This window comes from Artemia franciscana, unplaced genomic scaffold, assembly GCF_032884065.1.
Source record: "Artemia franciscana unplaced genomic scaffold, ASM3288406v1 Scaffold_320, whole genome shotgun sequence".
NCBI classification, from domain to species: Eukaryota; Metazoa; Arthropoda; class Branchiopoda; order Anostraca; family Artemiidae; genus Artemia; species Artemia franciscana.
The window spans coordinates 274774-295722 of record NW_027063873.1 but is presented as its reverse complement, the minus strand read 5'-3'; the positions used below and the strand labels follow the sequence as shown (position 1 = coordinate 295722).

Here is a 20949-nt window from a genome sequence, read left to right as displayed (position 1 = left end):
ATGGGGACAGACAAAGAAATATTTGTAGTGAATAGATAGGTTCTATTCTGTATTAATAAGCAACTAGATTACAGAAAATGATCCCTATGCACTCGAAAACGGTTGACATTGAACTATACAGTCTGTTAAATGTTTCATCACCGCCTTTTGTGTTGTTATAGTATTCGGCGATATCAGGCGTCTGGATTGGATGTGTGATACTGAAAAGCCTTATGGTAAGTTGACAGAAGCAGAACCATTTTTGATAGATTAGCAAGATAAGACACTAGAGTCAGCTCTTGATCGAAACAGAACATTCTGGTTCCTGTAATTCTCCCATTGCTCACAAGCAGCTTTGCCAGAATATCCCTGATGTTTTTTTTTCGTACAGTCCCAATTGTCTTCAGTCGAAACATTTTTTTTCAGAAGTTCTGCTGCAAATGTAACCGATGTAAACCCGTTGTCAAGCGTGACGTTTAATTATGTTAAATCAGAAAATAGCTAAATTCAGCATTTTCATACACTACCTGATGAGATTTACTACGAAGCTTGTAAACAAGGTTTGAAAAGCTCTATAATTACACAGTTTTAATAAAAATATCAGTGTTCATGAACAGCTGAAAAAGTTACATAAATGGTAAAGCTTTCGTAATTTTTTCTACTAATCCTTAATATCTCCCCAACCAGTTCAGATAATAAAACCCGGTGACAGCACAAGAATTGATTAATCAATGGGAGGTGGGTTCGTGCAAAGCTTCCGTTTCCATGGTAACTGCTTAAACGTGTTTTGGTGTCGTAAAATTTACGAATTCTTATCCTTCTAGCTAGGGTTAAGGAAACTTTTTGGCATTATTGAGAAAGGCATCTTGTCCAGTATTAATCAAAACACTCATTAATTTTTATGGCACTTGGTATTAACCAAGTGACATATAGCAGTCGCCAATTCTGTCGGTCTGTCTGTCGGTCTGTCGGTCTGTCTGTCGGTCTGTCGGTCTGTCGGTCCCGGTTTTGCTACTTTAGGCACTTCCAGGTAAGCTAGGACGATGAAATTTGGCAAGCGTATCAGGGACCGGACCAGATTAAATTAGAAATAGTCGTTTTCCCGATTTGACCATCTGGGGGGGAGTGGGGGCCCGGTTAATTCGCAAAAAATAGAAAAAATGAAGTATTTTTAACTTATCAGCGGGTATTTGGATCTTAATGAAATTTGATGTTTGGAATGATATTGTGTCTTAGAGCTCTTATTTTTAATCCCGACCGGATCTGATGACATTGGGGGGAGTTGGAGGGGGAAAACCTAAAGTCCCGGTTTTGCTACTTTAGGCACTTCCAGGTAAGCTAGGACGATGAAATTTGGCAAGCGTATCAGGGACCGGACCAGATTAAATTAGAAATAGTCGTTTTCCCGATTTGACCATCTGGGGGGGGGGGAGAAGGGGCCGGTTAATTCGGAAAAATAGAAAAAATGAAGTATTTTTAACTTATGAGCGGGTGATTGGATCTTAATGAAATTTGATGTTTGGAATGATATTGTGTCTCAGAGCTCTTATTTTAAATCCCGACTGGGTCTGATGACATTGGGGGGAGTTGGAGGGGGGAAACCTAAAATCTTGGAAAACACTTAGAGTAGAGGGATCGGGATGAAACTTGATGGGAAAAATAAGCGCAAGTCCCAGATACATGATTGACATAATCGGAACTTATTTGCTCTCTTTGGGGTAGTTGGGAGGGGGGGAGTAAGTCTTAAAAATTAGAAAAATGAGGTATTTTCAACTTACGAACGGGTGATCGGATCTCAATGAAATTTGATGTTTAGAAGGATATCGTGTCTTAGAGCTCTTATTTTAAATCCCGACCGGATCTGGTGATGGGGGCGGGGAGTTGGGAGGGGGAAACCTAAAACTTGGAAAACACTTAGAGTGGAGGGATCGGGATGAAACATGGTGGGAAAAATAAACACAAGTCCTAGATAGATGATTGACATAAACGGAACGGATCCGCTCTCTTTTGGGTAGTTGGGGGGGGGGGGGTTAATTCTGAAAAATTAGAAAAAATGAGGTATTTTTAACTTACGAATGGGTGATTGGATCTCCATGAAATTTGATTTTTAGAAGGATATCGTGGCTCAAAGCTCTTATTTTAAATCCTGACCGGATCTGGTGACATTGGGGGAAGTTTGGGGTGGGGAGACCTAAAATGATGGGAAACCCTTAGATTGGAAGGATTGGGATGAAACTTGGTTGGAAAAATAAGCAAAAGTCTTGCATACGTAATTTACATAATTGGAACGGATCCGCTCAATTGCGGGGGGGGGGGGGGTAATTCTGAAAAATAAGAAAAATAACGTATTTTTAACTTACGAAGGAGTGATCGGATCTTCATGAAACTTCATATTTAGAAGGACCTCGTAACTCTGATATCTTATTTTAAATCTCAACCGGATCAAACGTAATTGGGGGGGGGGGCAGTTGGGGGGACCGGAGATCTTAGAAAATACTTAAAGCGGTGAGATCAGGATGAAACTGGATGGGAAGAATAGAAACCTGTCTAAGATACGTGGCTGACATAACTGGACCGGATCTGCTCTCTTTGGTGGAATTGGGAGGGGGGAGGTAATTTTGAAAATTGAGGTATTTGTAACTTACGAAAGGGTGACCAGATCTTAATGAAATTTGATATTTAGAAGGATCTTGTGCTATAAAGTTTAACTTTAGGTTCTGACCTTCTCACAAGTGCCAAATGAGCTCTTGGCTCTTGGCTCTTCCGACCTCGTCCAAATGAGCTCTTGGCTCTTCCGACCTCGTACCATATGAGCTCTCGGCTCTTCCGACCTCGTCACAAGTGCCATATGAGCTCTTAGCTCTTGTTTTAGAAGGTTTCAACAACCTTAAGCTCATTAGCAAATTTCAATTCTTGGGAAAACTCCTTAGGGAGATTGTGGAGTCGAACTGCATTTGGAGCAGGGAGGGTGAAACAACGAATATGGTATTTGATTACTTATGATTTATTTGATATAAAAGAAGAAACCAATTTCACTAGGAAAAGGTCAATATTGAATTCAGTGAAAGTTTTGAAATAATACATTGTAATTAACCAAGTCAAATGCTATTTTTAGATCTTAAATGGAAATTATTTAAGTCAGGCATTAGGCTTTTGAGGAATTTTACCAGTTAAGTAGACAAGATAAGCACAAGAATTATAGGTAGATGTGGAACTGAGGTTCCTGAATGGTCCCAGGCCTATAAGAGGAGGAAGGATTTTTTCTCTGCCAATCAACAAAAAATTCTTTGTATAGTTAGCAGAATAAATGAGATCGGATGAACACCCTCAAAATCAGTATTCTAATAAGGGGAAATGGGATATCTAAAGGACAGGCACTTGTTTTTCTTAGCTTCCCAATTCTTCTTTCAATTTCTATTGCAAAAATCACTGGGAGAAAGGGGAAATCGTGTCAGCCGGTACATCATTAGACAATAGAAGATGAGTTTCTTAAACATAGTGGCCCTGAGGTTATAAATAAATTACTGAAGATTGTGAATATGATTTACGGAAAAGGGGAAGTACTTAGCGATTTAAAAAAAAGAAGCTTAATTAAGCCCCTGTATAGGTGATAAGTGACTGACTGTGGTATCTATCTACGCATTAACCTGGTCTTTGTAGGCCGCATATTACTTAGTAAACATGTTGATTTTTGAACTGAGAGATGGTGTAGACAAGTTAATGACAGAAAAACAGTCTGGTCTTAGAAAGTGTTGAGGATGTCTTGGCCAAATTTTCCATTTCAGGTTAATAAATGAGAAGTGTCTGAGTGATCAAACACATTTAGTCCTTAGTTTTATAGATGATGAGCAAGCTTTCGATTCTGTTGATAGAAGAGCTTCAGCGAAGGTCTTGTCCTTGTATGGTATACCAGACAAATACATTAAAGTGATTAGTGCTGTGTACAAGAATTAAGTAAGAAAAACAAGTTTTATTTTTAACTGAAAATAAGGAGCGACATTAAAACTTAAAACGAACAGAAAATATTCCGTATATTAAAGGGACTTTCCCCTCCTCAACACCCCGCTCTTTACGCTAAAGTTTTTTATTTATTTTTAAATTGGAGTCGTGAGAAAGATTCAAACTTCAGCGTAAAGAGCGTTTGCTTAAAGAGAGGGGCGTGAGGGGCGCTCATTGTTCCCCCGATTAAATGAGCGTGGGAGGGGACCTAGTTGCCCTTCATTTTTTGTGTTCACTCAAAAAGGGCACTAGAACTTTTAAGTCTGTTAGAATGAGCTCTTTCGCAACACTCTTTGACCATTGCGTCGACAGGATCACCCCTGAAAAAAACAAACAGAAACAACAACAAATAAATACTGTGATTTTTCTGGCAAAAAAAAACAACAAAATTCCACATATTTGCAGATAGTAGATAGAAACCTCTACAGTAGGGTAATCTGATATTCTGAATCTGATTGTGTGCTTTCCATTAAGATTCTATGACTTTTAAGGGGTCTTTACTTGTTTTTCAAAAATAAGACAACTTTTCTCAGACTCTTAACTTTTGATGGGTAGGATTTAACTTGATGAAACATGTATATTTAAAATCAGCATATAAGTCCGATTCAGGTGATGTATGTATTGGTATCAAAATTCCATTTTTTACAGTTTCGGTTACTATTCAGTCGGGTTCCTCCTTACTACAGTTTGTTACCACGAACTGTTTGATAACACTGCTGCGGATAAGGTAGAAATTGAGGTTAGAAGCTGGTTTCATGTTTAATCAGGAGTTCAATGGGGTTGCGTTCTATCACCATTAGCACGTATGATTCTGGTGCACTTTGTCCTAAGGAGCACAGCAAAGGCAATGTGAGAGCACGGAATTAAAAGTCCCCTAGACTTGATGATAATGTAAGCATCTTAGATGAAAATGTTGGTAAAATGAATTATGCGAGTTCAAGGGACTAGAATACGTTTGAAAAATTAATTTGAAGAAAGCTTGAGTCAATAAAGCAGCGTCACGTACCACGGTAGCATAATTATTAAAGACGGTAGAACAGTTTCTAGGAGTTTTTATTTGACCACTAATTAGGGTAATATTCAATTGTATGCCCCGGATAATCCTCTCAATAGTATCTTTGTACAACACTGAATTAGGCCTTTGATATCTTGTAACGGCTTAGGGTTGTGGCAAACATGTCTTCTTGCTTGCTTTCTTTACTTTAAAGCAACTGGATACCCTGTCAATGAGACTCATTGCAATTTTCGTTTTGTTTTTAGCACTTCAATTTTGTACGATTTTTCGTTTAGGTGTATTTTTCAAGTTTTGTTTCGAGTCTTTCGTGAAGTCGTGAAACACTAAGTGAAAAAAGAAAATTTAAGATTTTGATATTGAATGCCCATGTCTCCTGCCTACCTTCTCGGAATCGTCTTTCATCTATTAAAAAAAAAACAAAAAAAAACTCATTTCCTGATCGCCGTACCTAAGCACGGTAGTAAAATGTGACTGTTTACTTATCATAAATTATATGCTTTTTCAGGTGCAATAGCCCCCCACCGTATTATGAAAGAAGTGCATCGTCAAAAAAAGAAGAACAACGTCTATAGAAATATTTGAAATTGGATATGACCGCAAGATGTTATTTAGGAGAAAAGAAGAGACTCAGCGACGCTCAATGTGATACCAATGGCTAATGGCAAATAAAATACAAGGTAGTAGACACAGATCGAGAAAATACCTATATATAAATATATATATATATATATATATATATATATATATATATATATATATATATATATATATATCTATGTATATATATATATACATATATATATATATATATATATATATATATATATATATATATATATACATATATATATATATATATATATATATATATATATATATATATATATATATATATATATATATATATATATATATATATATATATATATATATATATATATATATATATATATATATATACTGTTTTAGCTGAAAAGCTGTTTATAAATCTCCCACCCACCCCAAAAAAGATCCTTCATTAACACCCGCCCTTTCCCTCCGAAAAATCCTGGATGCGACCCTGGTTGTTTCCATCCGCTATTCCCATTGCTACAAATTCATCTGAATCAGGCAAGTTCATTTAAAGGGCCTCAAAGTGCCTAGGCAGATGCGAGAATTGTCATTTAGAAATCTTACAGTTAGCTAACTCTTTGAAAGCTCCCGAGCACCCTACTGGAATTTGACAATACGTTATGAACACCATTGGCAATAACATGATTTTTCAGATGACTAGAGTATGCGCAGGAAAAGTTCACAGACTCGCCTTGAATGGTATTCCCTAATGTGGAAGCACGCTTTCAATATTTTATTGATACAAATAAACAGGCTAGACATGCTTTATGTATGAAGACGTTTTGCGTCGAATTCTTGCCTTTTTCATTCAATGCCTGGAAATATATTGCTGTGATCAATCATGTTGATTCACACATTCTGGATGAGGCAGTCAAAGTGGAATGATATGAATTTTTTTTTAAATTTGAGTTTCTTTGTTGTTTGTTTTCTATGGAGTATTTAAATAGGAATAAGAGCAGTTTTGCTTCAAAGTGAAAGGACTTGTATTGGTAAAACTAGATTTGATGCTCTCGACAAGGAAAAAATAAATGAGCAGTACTTTTAAATTATCTTTTTTTTTTATCTTTAAATTTTCTTTTGCCAGAATTTATTCCCCTCTAGAGGACATGGAAGAAATTATACCAGGCAATCTAAAACTTATTTAGAATCATAAATGAAGATATTTGGCTAACCTTCAAATGGGGCTGTTTTGATTGAAAAGGAAAAGTGTTTAGAGAATAATTCATGCTTCATAATATGCAGAACATTTTTGCCTAATTAACACATTTGAAGGCACTTCCACTCTACTTTACCCCAACAAGAACCGTTCCCAGGTGGGTGGTGGGGGATAACTGTGAGAGGTATTCCGGGTGCCGTGGCTTAGGGGGAACCGCGGCTCGGAAATATCCCATTTTGACCCAGTTTTTCTCTTCGATTCCGCTCTTTGTTTACATTTAATTCGGGACGTATTTTAAATATTTTTACAGTGCTCTTTAGTCTGAAGTTTTCGAGTAATTTCAATAAAGCTTCTTACTGTTCTAATTAAACGAACCTTTTGTTCCAGGAGTTGTTCCGAGAGAATGGGGACAAATTTCAAACTATAGCATAAAGAGCGAGGTGTTGTGGAGGGGGCTACCCCTTAATATCCATAGTAATTTCTGTTCGTTTTGAATTTTAATGTTGCTCCGTACTTTCAGTTGAAAAAACTTGCTTTCTTATTTAATTTCCAATAGTTCTTTGAAATAATGACAGGAAATCTGGCTCCACCTTCACGGAAATTTCCTCCCCACGGATATATCTTCTAGACAATTCAATCCTGGTGAAAATTTACCCCGAACAATTACCCTTAACATCTCTGCGTAAAACTGAGTCGACAAAGAGAAAGCCAGACATAAGAAGAATTTGGCATTGGAATTCTGGCAAATTCCCCCAGTTTAAAATTCACTTCCGGGGAAACTTTCCTCCCTATGGAAAATTCTCCTTGTGGAAAAATCCCCTGCAGAAAATTTGCCCCTTACTCGAAAAATGTATGCATACTTACCAATAACAAATACTGTGTGTAAACAATAGGGAAATCTTATAGCTTAGACCCTTCCCCAGGGGTTGTGGGGTTTCGTGTTATCTCTAAAGTCATAGTTATTCTGCCTTTCAACTATGCTGAACAAAATGGCTATCTCAAAATTTGGTACTTACGTGTTAGCCCGACAACACTCCAGAAATGTAATTAGATTTATCCTAATCAAATATTCTAAAATATGATGAAAATATAATACTTTAGTGTAACAAATCATGGAAACTACAACAAAGAATTATATAAAGGGGACTGGCCAGGCCAGAACACATCCTAAATTGCTGAATTGCCCTCTAATATTTTTGGTCACATAAAAAAGATGACTAGAACCTTTAATTTCTGGTCAAATGAGCCCTCTCTCGATATTTTAGGGCTGCTGGGTCGATAAGATAACCACTGAAGAAAAAGCAAAAAAAAAAAAAAAAACTAACAACGCATCCGTTGTCATTGTTCTGGCAGAAAATACAAAAATCAACAGGTAGGAGCTTGAAACCTCCACAGAAGGGCTCTCTGATACGCTGAATCTGGTTGGAAATATATAGCCTAAAATGGGGTATATATTTGGACACAAAAAAGTTAGGTTACGTTTGATAGGGAAAATACTGTTAGTATCGTAAAAATGGAGCATCAAACGTGGGAACGCTAAATATGTTGAATTATGCCTGTGTATTCTTTGGATTGCTTTATTTTTATTTAGTTTCGTATTAAACTTTCCAGTACTTTTAATTTTATAAATTTATCGTGAAAAAAAAGGGTCTTTAAAAAGTATTTAAATTTTCCTCAAGATCAATTGCCAACTTAACTCAAGTTCCCACTTAAATCGTTGGACTATGCTTATTTAGTGCTTTCAAGACTTCTTTACTTACAGTGAATTTTTTTATGAATAATTCTTATATGAACAGGATGATAAATTAAATACAGTGGAAACCAGAAAAATTAAGAATTAACAATTTTTCTTCTGTCAGCCTACTAAGCTATCGTACTAAAATCGTACTTGATTATCGCCTCTCCCTCCCTCTTTCACAAAATTTTCAGGTAAAATTTTAACAAAGTTCTCTTATATTAAAGGAATTATTGTAATTTTATTATATAATGAATAGTTTCTTTTTGACTGTTATTAATTATCATTAAAATTATTTAATTATTATTAATTATTATGATGAAATTATTTAAATTATGTTTATTTAAGGTACTTGCACGTTATAGCAACCACACTCAAGTTCTTGATCCGAGTAAAACTGGAGTCTGTCTGTGTTCAGAGATAATTAACTTCGTCTCAGTGAGGTATTAAATGAAAAAACTATTTTTTTTTAAACTGAAATTAAGGAGCGACATTAAAACTTAAAACGAACAGAAATTATTCCGAGTACGAAAGGGGCTGTTCCCTTCTCAACGCCCCGCTCTTTACGCTAAAGTTTGACTCTTTCTCTCAATTCTACTTTATTAAACAGTAAAAAACTTAAGCGTAAAAAGCAGGGCGTTGAGAAGGGGATAGCCCCTTTCGTATTCGGAATAATTCCTGTTCGTTTTAAGTTTTAATGTCGCTCCTTACTTTCAGTTAAAAAAAAACTAGTTTTTCTTATTTAATTTCTGAAAGTTTTTGAATTAATGCATGTTCGATTTTGGCTCTCCGCTCAAAAACTATTAAAATAAAATTTGCATATTAATTCTTTTTTTGGCTAAATGGCTTTCTCTTTGTTTTGATCAGACGAATTTGAGAAAAAAGGATGGGGGAGGAGGCCTAGTTGCCCTCCAATTTTTTGGTTACTTAAAAAGACAACTAGAACTTTAAATTTTTATCAAACGTTTTTAGTAGTAAAAACTGTACGTAACTTAAGAATTAACTTACGTAACGAACTTCTATATTCGTCTATTTTTATTATGTATATGAGGGGGTTTGCCCTCTCGTTAATACCTCGCTCTTTACACTAAAGCTTAAATTTTGTCCCAATTCTTTAAGAATGACCCCTGAATCAGAAAGGCAGTAAAATAAATAGTTGAAATTACTAAAAATACTTGAGCGTAAAGAGCGAGATATTTAAGAGGAGAAGAACCCCTCGTATGCGTAATAATCTCTGTTTGTTTTAAATTTTAATACTATTCCTTACTTTCAGCTGAAAAAACTTTTTCATATTTATTTTTTCATTGTTTTTTTTTTATAATAATGCTAGAAAATCCTGCGCCCCCTTCATTGATTTTTTATTACCCCATGACATATTTTTCCAAGAAAAGATCTTTCCACAAGGCCCCTTCCCCTCTATCCCCCCCAAACCAAAAAAAAAAAACTCTGAAAACGTCTGTACACTTCCAAATAACCATTACTGTATGTAAACGCTTGTCACAGTTTTTAACTTGCAGCCCCTCCCCCTCGGGCTGTGGGGGAGTAAGTCATCCCTAAGGACATAGTTGTTATAATTTTCGACTATGCTCAACAAAGTGGCTATCTCAAAATTTTGATCCGTTGACTTGGGAAAAAATGAGCGTGGGAGGGGGCCTAGGTGCCCTCCAATTTTTGGATCACTTAAAAAGGGCACTAGAACTTTTCATTTCCGTTAAAATGAGCCCTCTTGTGACATTCTAGGACCAGTTGGTCGATACGATGATCGCTGAAAAAAAAAAAAAAAAAACAACAAACAAATAAACACGCACCCGTGATCGGTCTTCTGGCAAAAAATACGAAGTTCCACATTTTTATAGATTGGAGCTTGAAACTTTTAATTTAGGGTTCTCTGATACGGTGACTGCGATGGTGTGATTTTTGTTAAGATTCTATGACTTTTAGTGGTTGTTTCCCCCTTTCCAAAATAAGGCAAATTTTCTGAGGCTCGTAACTTTTGATGGGTAAAACTAAACTTGATGAAACTTATATATTTAAAATCAGCATAAAAATTCGATTCTTTTAATGTATCTTTTAGTATCAAACTTTCGTTTTTTAGAGTTTCTTTCACTATTGAGCCTCGTCGCTCCTTACTTCAGTTCGTTACCACGAACTGTTTGAAACGGTATGCGTGTAAATTAAATACCGTGTAACTCAACCCCCAGCAACTGAACAGTGAACCCCCATAACTGAACCACCGTGGAACCGAACCCCCGTGTAAGTGAACCCCCGTGCAACTAAACTTCGTGAAACTGAACCACCGTACTGAGTTTTTCAACATTCTACAAATATGAACCACCGTACTCAGTTTTTCAACATTCTACGAATATGAGGAAACATTATTGGGTGAAACACAAGGTCTAATCTTTACATGTTCAACCTTGTTGGAATTGTTTGTTTTTTAAAGCCATTATATAAAATCCTGTCAGATGATTAAATAAAAAAAACAAAGTTTTTTAAACTGCAAGTAAGGAGCGACAGTAAAACTTAAAACGAACAGAAATTACTTCGTATATGAAAGAGGCTGCTTCCTCATCAACGCCCCGCTCTTTACGCTAAAGTTTTTTACTGTTTTAGAAAGAAGAATTGAGAGAAAGAGTCAAACTTTAGCGTAAAGAGCGGGGCGTTGATGAGGAAGCAGCCTCTTTCATATACGAAGTAATTTCTGTTCGTTTTAAGTTTTACTGTCGCTCCTTACTTGCAGTTTAAAAAACTTGTTTTTTTTATTTAATTTCTGAACGTTTTTGAAGTAATGCATGTTATTATTTTCCAGCTGTACTTTTTAAATTAAAAAAAATACTTTAGTGTAAAGAGTGAGGAGTTGCGCAGGGGACAACCTCTTTCATTTACGGAATAATTTTGTTCGCTTTAAGTTTTAATGTCGCTCCTTACTTTCCGTTTAATTTTTCTTTTATTTAATTTCTGAACGTTTTTGAATTAATGCATGTTTTATTTTGTCTCTCCACAATAATTAATTCATGAATAATTAATTATTAATTTTTAGTAATAATTAAGTAAAAAAATTAAGATCAATAATCATCTCAAAATTAACACAAGCAAATATTATCATAAATCAAAGTGTAGCTAATTTCACGTGTAAAGCTTAGAGTATTAAGATGAAAAGGGTGTCAAATGCACACATCAACAATATTTTTGGAACGGCTTAACGTGTCAAGGCGAAATTTCCGGGGCATCATGAAAGTGATGTTCAACTGAACAAATATGCACATTTTAATATGCACAATCTAATTTCAGGCATGTGGTCAATTTTCGGGGTGATTTTTGGAGCTTCCATCTGTATGTTCGCCATAGATTGGCCCAAAGTTGAAATATTTAAACTTTTATATCTAAACTGACCTACCAAATAATGCTAGTAAATCCTGCTCTCCCTTCATGGAAATTTTCTTCTCCCATTACAAATTCTCGAAGGAAAGTTCCCCCAGCATATTTCCCTCTTCTCAACCCCTCCCCCAAACCAAAAAAATCCTCCTGAAAACGCCTGTATACTTCCCAATAACCATTACTATATGTAAGCACAGGTCAAAGTTTGTAACTTGTTGCCCCTCCCACGGGGACTGTGGGGGAGTAAGTCGTCCCCAAAGACATAGTTATAAGGTTTTTCGACTACGCTGAATAAAATGGCTATCTCAGAATTTTGATCCGTTGACTTTGGGAAAATAATTAGCGTGGGAGGGGGCCTAGGTGCCCTCCAATTTTTTTGGTCACTTAAAAAGGGCACTAGAACTTTTCATTTCCGTTAGAATGAGCCCTCTTGCAACATTCTAGGACAACTGGGTCGATACGATCACCCCTGGGGAAAAAAAACAAAAAAAAACAAAAAAACAAAAAAACAAATAAACACGCATCCGTGATCTGCCTTCTGGCAAAAAATGCAAAATTCCACATTTTTGTAGATAGGAGCTCGAAACTTCTACAATAGGGTTCTCTGATACGCTGAATCTGATGGCGTGATTTTCGTTAAGATTCTATGACTTTTAGGGGGCGTTTCCCCCTATTTTCTAAAATAACGCAAATTTTCTCAGGCTCGTAACTTTTGATGGGTAAGACTAAACTTGATGAAACTTATATATTTAAAACCAGCATTGAAATGCGATTCTTTTGATATAGCTATTGGTATCAAAATTCCATTTTTTAGAGTTTTGGTTACTATTGAGCCGGGTCGCTCCTTACTACAGTTCGTTACCACGAACTGTTTGATTCACTAAAAAGCTCTGTTTTTTGCCACAAAAACGTAGAAAATCGGACGTCTCAAACTATTACAGCCAGACTTATTTCTCCTTTTTATGTTTTATTCCTCCACCCTGTCATTGTCCAAAAATGCCCCTTCCCTCATCCACAGCTGGCTGGTTTCAAGCCACTTTTGACCTATAAAAAGGACTAGAACTCTCAATTTCTGATCGAATGAGAATCATCTAAAGTTACTAAAACCATGAGACGGTGGTGGAGACGAGGAAAGGGAAGTCCCCCTCCTATTTGGAACGAGTTCTGTTCATTTTGTCGTTTAATGTCACTCTATATTCTCATAATAACAGAGTGGGTCAGAAATATTCCCAGAAACTAAGAGAGATAAAATAACAGTTTCACACTTTTGATGTTCAAAGATTTTTGTCCCTCGCCAAAAAAATAACCTCCCAAGCAAAATCCTGGATACAGCAATTTTCCTTTGGGAAAGGGAATCTTCCCTTTGATTTCCTGGCATTATTTAAAAAATATCAGAATTAAATGAAAAAAAAACAAGTCTTATCAACTGAAATTACAGAGCAATATTAAAACTTAAACAAACAAAAATAATGACGTAAATGAGGAGGGTTGACTCCTCGTCAATGCGCTCTTAATTTATTTAGAACCTTCAAAAAAGGTTATTATTCTAATAAAGCAAGAGTCATTCTTAAATGATTGGAACAGAAAGTCAAACTTTAGCACAGAGAGCGTGGTATTGAGGAGGGGGGAACCCCTTTTCTATACAGATTAGCCTCTGTTAGTTTTACGTTTTTATGCCACTCCATACTTTCAGTTTAAAAACATGTTTATTAACCTGGAAGCATTTTGTTCTGTAGTTTAATATGGACGACACAGCCTATTCAATGTAGAATCATGCGCATATTATGGGATGGGGGATGCCAGGGTTACCGGAGGTGGTTGGGGACTCCCGATGCTTAACCCTCAAACGATTAATATTCCATAGTAATCAGTTACTATTCCCAATTTCGCAGTTACTTTTTTTCTACAATATTTGAATTCTATTTATAGCTTTCAAAGTTCGTCATCCTACCATCCATACCTCTATCAAATGATCCTGATTTTTGTTCCATCCATTCAATGGACCCAATCACGGACAGGCTGTCCCCAAGTGAAGTGGGTAGGGGTCTTACGAAGGATTGACAGGTAATTGAAGCCCCTTTTTATTATGACTCCTTTTTCTTTTTTTTCGATCAATTGAAAATTAAAAATATTTACTTCAATATTAAAAAAAAATACTACTCTACCAGTAAAGCTGACAGGCCGGGAAAAACGCTATTATGCCTGATTTATTTCGTCGTATTTATTTTAAACAGACCCAATTGTTTCGTTTGGGACGGGGGTCAGTGGCTCGACTCTGTAAGCTCTTCTAGAATCAACCCAGCTATAAATGGGCACCTGAAGAAATCTGTGGAAGGTAAATAGGAAGGGTGTGCGAAAACACAGGATGGTTGGCCCCCACCCCCATAGCACTTCCTTGCTGAAGGGCCAAGAAACGGAGAGCAGCACAGCTGGTAGGGACTGTTAAGTCCAATGGCGTATTCTTTACCTTCTTCTTTACCTACCTTATTTATTTTGAATGGGCAAGTTCAGAATAGGTGGGAAACTAGAAATTCCTAAAACAGGAGAAACATATTTCTCATTTTCATACTTTGATAATTGTTCGGAGTTTTCCTAAAAACAGAAGGGGGTGCATCCTTGGCCACAACCAGTGGAACTCATTTAAAGATAAATACTCCTTTAAGAGAGCCCGTCGGACCAATTGTGCTTCAAACCATAGGTTTTAGGAAAATTTGGATTCAATACTGCTTTAAAATGTTAGAATGAGAGAAAGGCTGAGATGGCTAGGACCCGTGCTACGAATAAAAAATGGCAGACAATTATTCTACTTTCAGCCAACTATCGACGGCCAAATGGAATGCAATTCGTTTCCAAATTAGGCATGCGAGTTCATTTCGGTGGATCTAAGGGGAATTAAAAATTCCTGAAAGGGTGCAAAGAGGGTGGCTCTAGAGAGGTTGGTACGGAGGAGAAGCGTGCCTAGCTATGTTCGTGTTAGGCAGCTTGGTACAGTAGTGTGTTTTAGTAGTTGTTACAGAATCTATAAAAAGTAGTGATTTAAAAATTCTTCACATCTAACAGTCTCCTTTTGTCTGTATCTACAGAGCGACTTGAACTTTGATGCTCCTTTTCCAGAAGAAGAGATAGTCATTGCAGTTCAGTTGTTACTGTGAATTTCTGAAGTTTGGTTAATTTCATCATTGACCGTTGACTGTCCGAAATTGGTAGCTTTGTCTCGCAGTGAGTTTTAGTATTTGTACAGAGTCCAAATTCAAAAAGTCTTCACACCTAACAATCTCCTTTTGTTTCTGTTATACGATTTGTCTTGTAGGTGTATTTTCAAGTTTTGTTTTGAGTCTTTTGTGAAGTCACGAAACACTTCGTGAAAAAAAGTAAGATTTTGGGATTGAATGATCATGTCTCTTGCTGACCTTCTCAGAATTGACTTTTATCTATTTAAAAAAACCTAAATAAAAACAATAGAAAAATAAAATTTTTTAATTGCAAGTAAAGAGCGATATTAAAACTTAAAACGAACAGAAATTTTCCGTATATGAAAGGGGTTGTCCCCTTTGCAACGCACCGCTCTTTACGCTAAAGTTTGACTCTTTGTCACAGCTCTACTTTTTAAAACTTAGCGTAAAGAGCGAGGCGTTGAGGAGGGGACAATATTCATATACGGTCATATATCACTATTACACTTATACATATACTTCAATATTTCATATACGGAATAATTTCTGTTCGTTTTAAGTTTTTATGTTGCTCCTTACTTTTATTTTAAAAAAAACTTGTTTTTTTATTTATTTTCTGAACGTTTTTGAATTAATGTATGTTTTAATCATCGCACATGAATCATTAAAACGAAATTTGCATCTTTATTTTGGCTAAATGGCTTTCTCATAGTTTTGATCGGACGATCAGAGTTGCCCTCCTACTTGCCCTCCAAATTTTGGCTACTTAAAAATACAACTAGATTTTTTATTTTTGTACGAACGTTTTTGTTAGTAATAAATATACGTACCATACGAATTAACTCACGTATCGAACTTCTATATTTGTGTATTTTTATCAAACAGTTCGTGATAACAAACTGTAGTAAGGAGCGACCCGGCTCAATAGTAACCGAAACTAAAAAAAAATGGAATTTTGATACCAATAGTTACATCAAAAGAATTGCATTTTAATGCTGATTTTAAATATTTAAGTTTCATCAAGATCAGGTATACCTATCAAAAGTTACGAGCCTGAGAAAATTTGCCTCATTTTAGAAAATAGGGGGAAACACCCCCTAAAAGTCATACAATCTTATTGGTGGTATTGGTCCACAGGAATTGGTGGTTGAAAAAGATGTATGCAAGACATTACTCAGGGATTAACGAAACGTATTGTTGATGCTTGTATCTGCAAGTACTTCCTATTTATTATTTTGACAGACAGCGCTATCTATTGTTACTGCGTGTTACTTCTAGCGAAGTTTGCCAGATGTCTTGCCAGTTCAATGGGCATCCTTCTCTTGTTACTAGGGTTTGCCCGGTAAAAACAGAAGAATTTACGGTCATCAAAAAATTTGTGGTAACGAACTGTAGTAAGGAGTGACCCGGCTCAATAGTAACCGAAACTAAAAAAAAATGGAATTTTGATACCAATAGTTACATCAAAAGAATCGCATTTTAATGTTGATTTTAATTATATAAGTTTCCTCAAGTTTAGTCTTATCCATTAATAGTTACAAGCCTGAGAAAATTTGTATTATTTTAGAAAATAGGAGGGAAAACCCCCTAAAAGTCATACAATCTTAACGAAAATCACACCATCAGATTCAGCGTATCAGAGAACCTGATTGTAGAAGTTTCAAGCTCCTATCTACAAAAATGTGGAATTTCGCATTTTTTGCCAGAAGACAGATCACGGATGCTTGTTTATTTGTTTTTATGGCACTTGGTATTAACCAAGTGACATATAGCAATCGCCAATTCTGTCGGTCTGTCTGTCGGTCCCGGTTTTGCTACTTTAGGCACTTCCAGGTAAGCTAGGACGATGAAATTTGGCAGGCGTATCAGGGACGGGACCAGCTTAAATTAGAAATAGTCGTTTTCCCAATATGACCATCTGGGGGGGTGTGGGGGGCCGGTTAATTCGGAAAAATAGAAAAAATGAAGTAATTTTAACTTATGAATGGGTGATGGCATCTTAATGGAATTTGATGTTTGGAATGATATTGTGTCTCAGAGCTCTTATTTTAAATCCCGACCGGATCTGATGACATTGGGGGGAGTTGGAGGGGGGGAACCTAAAATATTGGAAAACACTTACAGTGGAGGGATCGGGATGAAACTTGATGGCAAAAATAAGCACAAGTCCCAGATACATGATTGACATAATTGGAACGGATCTGCTCTCTTTGGGGTAGTTGGGGGGGGGGGGGGGGGTAATTCTGAAAAATTAGAAAAAAATGAGGTATTTTTAACTTACGAACGGGTGATCGGATCTCAATGAAATTTGATGTTTAGAGGATATCGTGTCTTAGAGCTCTTATTTTAAATCCCGACCGGATCTTGTGACTTTGGGGGGGGATTTGGGAGGGGGAAACCTAAAACTTGGAAAACACTTGAGTGGAGGGATCAGGATGAAACTTGGTGGGAAAAATAAACACAAGTGCTAGATACATGATTAACATAAACGGAACGGATCCGCTCTCTTTGGGATAGTTGGGGGGGGGGGGGTATTTCTGAAAAATTAGAAAAAATTAGGTATTTTTAACTTACGAACAGGTGATCGGATCTCGATGAAATTTGATATTTAGAAGGATATCGTGGCTCACAGCTCTTATTTTAAACCCGACCAGATCTGGTGACATTGGGGGGAGTTGGGAGGGGGAAACCTAAAACTTGAAAAACACTTAGAGTGGAGGGATCGGGATGAAACTTGGTGGAAAATATAATCACGAGTCCTAGATACATGATTGACATAATCGGAATGGATCCGCTCTCTTTGGGGTAGTTGGGGGAGGGGTTAATTCTGAAAAATTAGAAAAAATGAGGTTTTTTTAACTTACGAACGGGTTATCGGAACTCAATGAAATGTGATATTTAGAAGAATATCGTGTCTCAAAGCTCTTTTTTTAAATCATGACTGGATCTGGTGACGTTGGGGGAAGTTTGGGGTGGGGGAACCTAAAATCATGGAAAACGCTTAGATTGGAGGGATCGGGATGAAAATTGGTGGGAAAAATAAGTAGAAGTCTTACATACGTGATTTACATAATTGGAACAGATTCGATCTATGGGGGGGGGGTTAATTCTGAAAAATAAGAAAAAATGACGTATTTTTAACTTACGAAGGTGTGATCGGATCTTCATGAAACTTCATATTTAGAAGGACCTCGTAACTCAGATCTCTTATTTTAAATCTCAACCGGATCAAGCGTAATTGGGGGGAGGGGCAGTTGGGGGCGGGGGGGGCGGAAATTTTAGAAAATACTTAAAGCGGTGAGATCAGGATGAAACTGGATGGGAAGAACAAAAACCTGTCTAAGATTCGTGACTGACATAACCGGACTGGATCTGCTCTCTTTGGCGGAATTGGGGGGGGGGGGGGGGGGGTAATTTTGAAAATTGAGGTATTTGTAACTTACGAAAGGATGACCAGATCTTAATGAAATTTGATATTTAGAAGGATCTTGTGCTTTAAAGTTCTTATTTTAAATTCCGACCAGAATCTGTGACGTTGGGGGGAGTTGGAGGGGGAAACCGGAATTCTTGGAAAACGTGAAAATTGGGGTATTTTTATCTTACAAATAGATGATCGGATCTTAATGAAATTTGATTTTTAGAAAGAATTCATGTCTCAGAGCTCTTATTTCAAATCCCGACCAGATCGTTTGACATTGGGGGGAGTTGCAGGGGGAAATTTTGGAAAAACACTTGGAGTGTAGGAATTGGGATGAAGCTTGGTGGATAGAATAAACAAATGTCCTTGATACGTGATTGACAGAATCGTACTGGATTCTCTCTCTTTGGGGGAGTTGGGGGGAGGGGTTCAGTGATTTGGCGAGTTTGGTGCTTCTGGACGTGCTAGGACGATGAAAATTGATAGGCGTGTCAGGGAGCTGCACAATTTGACTTGATAAAGTCGTTTCTCCAGATTCGACCATCTGGGGGGCTAAAAGGGGAGGGAAAAATTAGGTATTTATAACTTACGAGTGGGTGATCGGATCTTAATGAATTTTGATATTTAGAAGGACATCGTGACTCGGAGCTCTTATTTTAAATCCTGACCGGCATTTAGCCTCTTATTTTCCTTTTTAAATCAATCTATTGATTCATAGAATTTTGTTAGAGCTCATACCATATGATCTCTTGGCTCTTAGCTCTTCTCGCCTCGTCACAAGTGCCATATGAGCTCTTAGCTCTTGTTTTGTTTGTTTTTTTTCCAGGGGTGATTGTATTGATTCAGTTGTCCTAGAATGTTGTGAGAGGGCTCGTTCTAACGGAAATTAAAAGTTCTAGTGCCCTTTGTAAGTGACCAAAAAAATTGGAGGGCCCCTAGGCCCCCTCCCACGCTTATTTTTTCCCCAAAGTCACCAGATCAAAATTATGAGATAGCTATTTTATTCACCATAGTTGAAAAACCTAATAACTATGTCTTTGGGGACGACTTACTCCCCCGCAGTCCCCGTGGGAGGGGCTGCAAGTTACAAACTTTGACCTGTGTCTACATATAGTAATGGTTACTGGGTAGTGTACAGACGTTTTCAGGGGGATGTTTTTGGCTTAGGGGGAGAGTTGAGGGGGGGGGGGGGGTTACGTCCCCGTGGGAGGGGCTTGAAGTTACAGACTTTGACCTGTGTTTACATATAGTAATGGTTACTGGGAAGTGTACAGACGTTTTAAGGGGGATTTGTTTAATTGAGGGGGGGGATACGTGGGAGGATGCTTCCATGGAGAAACTTCTCATTTGGGAAGAGAATTTCAATCAAGGGCGCATGATTTCCTCGCATTATTTGAAAAAACAATGAAAAAATAAATTTGAAAATCTTTTTCTACTGAAAGTAAGGAGCAGCATTAAAACCTAAAATACCTCACTCTTTATGCTAAAGTATTTTTAGTAATTTCAACTATTTATTCTATGGCCTTTATGATTCAGAGGTCATTCTTAAGGAATTGGGACAAAATTTAAGCTTTAGTGTAAAGAGCGAGGTATCGACGAGGGTTGAACCCCCTCATATACGCAATAAAAACATAGGAATATAGAATTTCGTTACGTAAGTTAATTCGTAAGTTACGTATATTTTTTACCAATAAAAACGTTTGGAAAAAATTAAAAGTTCTAGTTGCTTTTTTAAGTAATTAAAAATTAGAGGGCCACTAGGCCTCCTCCCTCGCTCATTTTTCTCAAAATCTTTCGATTAATTGTAATTAATTAATATGCAAATTTCTTTTTAATTATTTATGTGCGGAGAGCCAAGATCAAAACATGCGTTAATTCAAAAACGTCCAGAAAATAAACAAAAAAAACTTTTAAATGAAAGTAAGGAGTTTCTGCATCATTTACCTCCTAAGAAATTGTTTCCCCTACTAGGAACAGCGTGGTCCTCATCGTGCTACATGAAGCCTCCTAATTTGTGGTAAAATTTGTGTTGAATTTGTGGTTAAAAATGAATTTATTTGCAGACAGCCTGTCTGATTCATGGTTTTTGTGACGACATGGTTCCGGTTCTGTTCCCCTACGCGGGGAAACTACACGGTTTGGGGTAGAAGCATCAGTAGTCACTTTTTCTTTTTTTTCTTTTTTTTTACTGATCTTTTCGCTTGAGAAGTAGCCTAAGTGTTAAAACAATTATAAGTAATGTAATTTTATAGTATGTTATATTTATTTTTCTAGCAGTTGACTATCGGTGTGAGCGACATATTTTGTATTGATCATTGACAGATATTTATGCAAAATGTTTGCTTCCAGATAGGATAATTATAAACGATGAATTTAAGAACTATTAAAGTTATATTTCTATCGGAACACAATCTAGGTGAGGGGGTATATCCCCCTATATTTGTTGCTCCTTCCCTTAGATTTTGATACATTGATTTTAAAGTT

At 36.7% G+C, this 20949-nt stretch overlaps 1 protein-coding gene across 5 annotated transcripts in view; it reads left to right on the top strand.

Annotated features, from left to right (window-relative positions):
• Positions 1–20949, top strand: part of LOC136043144 (uncharacterized) — a 91276-nt gene that overhangs the window by 24199 nt on the left and 46128 nt on the right. For 4 of the 5 annotated variants that reach the window (XM_065728078.1, XM_065728076.1, XM_065728077.1 and 1 more), the window contains 2 exons: positions 5499–5670; positions 13804–13938. The gene's annotated coding sequence lies outside the window, so the exon portion shown is untranslated. The remainder of the gene's footprint in view (positions 1–5498; positions 5671–13803; positions 13939–20949) is intronic. The other variant, XM_065728079.1, reaches the window with a different exon arrangement.